This window comes from Sinocyclocheilus grahami, unplaced genomic scaffold (assembly GCF_001515645.1).
Source record: "Sinocyclocheilus grahami isolate Dianchi unplaced genomic scaffold, SAMN03320097.WGS_v1.1 scaffold8090.1, whole genome shotgun sequence".
NCBI classification, from domain to species: Eukaryota; Metazoa; Chordata; class Actinopteri; order Cypriniformes; family Cyprinidae; genus Sinocyclocheilus; species Sinocyclocheilus grahami.
Window position 1 is genome coordinate 127 of NW_015511873.1, and position 3,953 is coordinate 4,079.

At 36.5% G+C, this 3,953-nt stretch overlaps 1 long non-coding RNA gene across 1 annotated transcript; it reads right to left on the minus strand.

Annotated features, from left to right (window-relative positions):
- Nucleotides 1–201: 201 nt before the first annotated feature.
- Nucleotides 202–3,897, minus strand: LOC107577978 (uncharacterized). Its single transcript, XR_001608277.1, has 4 exons — nucleotides 3,733–3,897; nucleotides 1,724–1,829; nucleotides 1,281–1,339; nucleotides 202–264 (listed from the first exon to the last, which is right to left on the minus strand). It is a non-coding gene; the product is annotated as an uncharacterized lncRNA (long non-coding RNA).
- Between the last annotated feature and the right edge of the window lie 56 nt (nucleotides 3,898–3,953).

Consider the following 3,953-nt stretch of genomic DNA (forward strand, 5'->3'; position numbering starts at 1 on the left):
ACCTATTTTGGGCTCACCACCTAAAAGTTAACAATTACTGTTCTACAAAATAGGAAACGCACACTAGAACTCACCTTGTACTCTGAGAAGCATTGGAAAACAGGAAAGAGGTTAAAAAAAAGAAAGAGAAAGACAAATTAGAACCAATAATCTTTGTATGGTAAAAAAGGCAATTTGTCTGTTGTCTATGTAAGTTAAATACTCACCTCTCATTCCACTCCAGGATGAGTCATGATCGCCATCATCCTCGCCAAGATCAGCCGCCTGGTAAGAAGCAATGCATGACAAGTCATGGCATATTTACAATTATATACAGAGCACATTTATTAACAAGTAGAGTGCATGACAATATCAAAACAGTAGATGGCTGTTTTTTCAACTACAGGCAAAGGAACTGATTTCAGCATCTAGTTTTAAGAATTCACATTAAAATTTTTGTGGAAAAGTTTCACCATGCCTTCATTATTTATTTTTGCTACTATCAAATGAGAGTAACAATATCATGTTTGAACAGAGCGGCTGCTGTAACTGTGAAAGTTTTTCTTTCATTTCCTGAGGTTAAAGGTTAAAGTCTAGCACAGACAGAGGCTTGAATCCTTGCGGATGGAGCTTGCCAGCTAGCCAGCTCTCCATTTCACATGCCTTTGTGAACACTTGTGGAAAGTAAAGGTGAAACATGACACTAAATCAGACCAGATTACATATAAAGAATTGGAAAAGGTAGTTTATTGTCCAGATACAAAAAAAAACGTTGCAAAATACTGCCACCTAGTGTACAGGAGAAGCTTTCAGACCATTCTCAAACAAAGAAAACACTGGCAATGCGAGATAAAAGATCTGAATCAGATTTTTTAATAAAGAGTGCCGTGGAAGCACATCTTGCTCTTCGTTACAGAGGATAGTCCATTAAGGGAGCCAGATTTCAAGATCAAAGCCGAACATGGAAAACAGCCAGAGGGTGGGAAAAAGACACACTTCTAACTGCACGCAAGCACAGACACACCCTCTGAGCATTATGGCTTCCTCAGCTAAATCTCTACACTAACTGATCTGTGACTGTGTTTCCTGATGTGCACGATTACAACAGCCCTCTGTGTCCCAGCAGCTGGGTTTGACAAATCCAACAAGGATCAAACAACATTCTTCACTGCTGAGAGAGCGAATGACAGCATTTGTGACCACAGCTCACATATATTCCCAAAAATCACACACAGATGGTGTGTTAAAAGGTTTGTGGGGTGCTGCGTTTGTGTGCAGATATCAGGTCTTATAAGGTTTACCTTGTATATTCCGTTCCGCCCATATCCTGGCAGCGAAGCAGACTTATTATATGGGAAGTCTGTAAAACAGAGAATTTAGAAAGATTTATAGCATTTTACTCTAGCATCATGTTCAAGCGGAGGACAGGCAGAGACAGTTTAAAAGGAGGATATGAAAAATTCATAGAAAAATGAACAGAAGAAAATGTACCACTCAATATCAATATGGCAGCTGTAGGAAAGAAAGCCCCGACTTTTAAAATAATTTTTCCATTGACTCTGAAAAGGGCATGCAAATGAACTTGACCAGCCTGAAAAAAACTGTTTTTAATCGCAAGTTTTAAAAGTAACTACGATACAGTTGTTGTCAGATTTCATCGTTTCCTACATAGAAAATAGCTGCTCTGAAATGTTAGCATGATGGCCACTGAGTGAACTGACGTGACTTTAAGGAAGTTACTCACTGGGTTGAGACATATCGGTGGGTAAGCTGTGGGTGGAGGTCCTGGGGTCCAGATCTGGAGACTGTCCATCCATCTCACTCTTCAGGTTCATCCAACTTGTTCTGGTCTATTGACAAAAAAAACAGCAAGAAATACAATCAAATAAAGAATTAAATGGAAAGATGGAAAACGTATATAGGTTTGATTACATTACGAAGCATGCTTAAATGTATTGAATGTGCACTTGCTGTGTACTTAATCTTTAAAAATATATTTTTAAAAACTGTATTTGCAGACACAAGTGTACTCAGTGAGAGTACACTCATGACTGTTTCTTAACACACTTAAGTAGACTTGTAAAAAGCACACTTGTAATAATATCAAATTATAAGTTTTACTTTAAAGTACATTTTAAATCATTACGTTGTAAAAATTTTCTTTTATGCTTTGAAGTACAATTATTTTAATGTTGACTAACACACTAAGGCACATGTAAAGTACTTGATTATCATTTTAACTGTACTGTGTTATTTGATGACTTTTATATTAATAAAATATTACACTTTGATATTACAAGTTGATATATTTTAAAGGGGTCATATGACGTTGCTAAAAAGAACATTATTTGGTGTAATGAAATGTGTTTACATGGTTTAAAAGTTCAAGAAATACATTATTTTCCACATACTGTACATTATTGTTGCTCCTCTATGCCCCGCCTTTCTGAAACTCTAGAATCTCTAGTGTGTTGTGATTGGCCGAATTCCTCAAGTGTGTGACGGAAATGTTATGCCCGTTACCATACTGTGATGCCGTGTCCCGGCACGATGAGACAAAACCAATAAAACCCATTATAAACGAGGCATTTGTTGCATCCAGTGGGGACATAGTTACTGATTATAATGACTTATACTGTCTTTTTACGCGTTGCATCGCGCTGCGTAAACCATGTCTGCATTTATGATCGGAGAAACGACAAACAACAAGCGCTACTCTACACTGCTCAAAACTCGCGTTTGAATCATCAGTGGCAAATCCTTTAAAAATGAAAACGTACTTTCAGGCTGTGAGTCAGCATTATTTGTCAGCATCATAGACTGTATAGGGTCAGCATGCGCGCCGAAAGGGAAACTGGGGAACTGAATTCACTGGAACACCGGCATTGTGGGCTACTCTCCCAGGAAACAGTCCTCGTCCTCCATAAAATGAGTTGCTCACATCTGAATATTTGGTTTGAACTGTTCTGGAACAGTGTTGTAAATACAACTTAACCACTGATTTCTAGTTGTGTCCTCTTTTGGAAGGCCAAACAAAGTAGTTTCACTTTCACAAAGAAACACAGCGTCCCCAAAGTTATGCTTTCTTTCTTTGCGTATACATTTAGGCGGTGTTATGCAAATCTTCCCACATCGTGACGTAGACATGTGGGGGTGTTTAAACAAGGCATTTTAGGAGGGCGTGGACGAGCCTTAACTTTTATAAAGAATATCTCTTGGGGTTTGAGACTTTAGCCTTTGCAACTTTAGGGATCTTATCTATTCACGAACAGTTTGTAACACTCCAAAGAGAAAGGAAAACTTGAAATCGCATCATATGACCAACTTCATAATTGCAAATGTGCAATTACAAATATATTTAAATACATGACATACAAGATTTTATATAAATTACTTTATATGTTAGTCTACCATAAAAGGTTGTCAGTACATTCAGAAGTACACTTTAACCATATTTTAAAGAAAACATAATTATGAAATTACATATAAAGACTAAGTCAGACTAAAATGTACACTAAGCACTAAGTTCTGCTAATTGGAATTAATATAAATTTAAACTGTAATACATTTTCATATAATTGCAATTAACATGCAATTAAGTGTCTAAAAACATTACATTCAGTTTGCACTCAAGTATATTAATTTAAAGTATATTATTTCCATAATAAGGGTAGATTGGATTAAATTACCAAAACAACTTGATACTGTATACCAGAATGGACAAACACACACATAGATGTTTATAGAAATCACCTTTCTGTCTACATCTTCACCATCTTGCCAGGAGGTTCTGGAAGCTGCAGCACAGTAAGAAAGTTTAAATATATCCTAAAGGACCGTTTTCACTGTTTGAAAGAGTGATCAACACAAGTTACATCATGCAGTGTACTACACAAACACACACACATAATAAAAAACAGAAAGAAAATACTGTTATATACTCCTAAATGTGTAATCTAATTTTTCAATGTAGC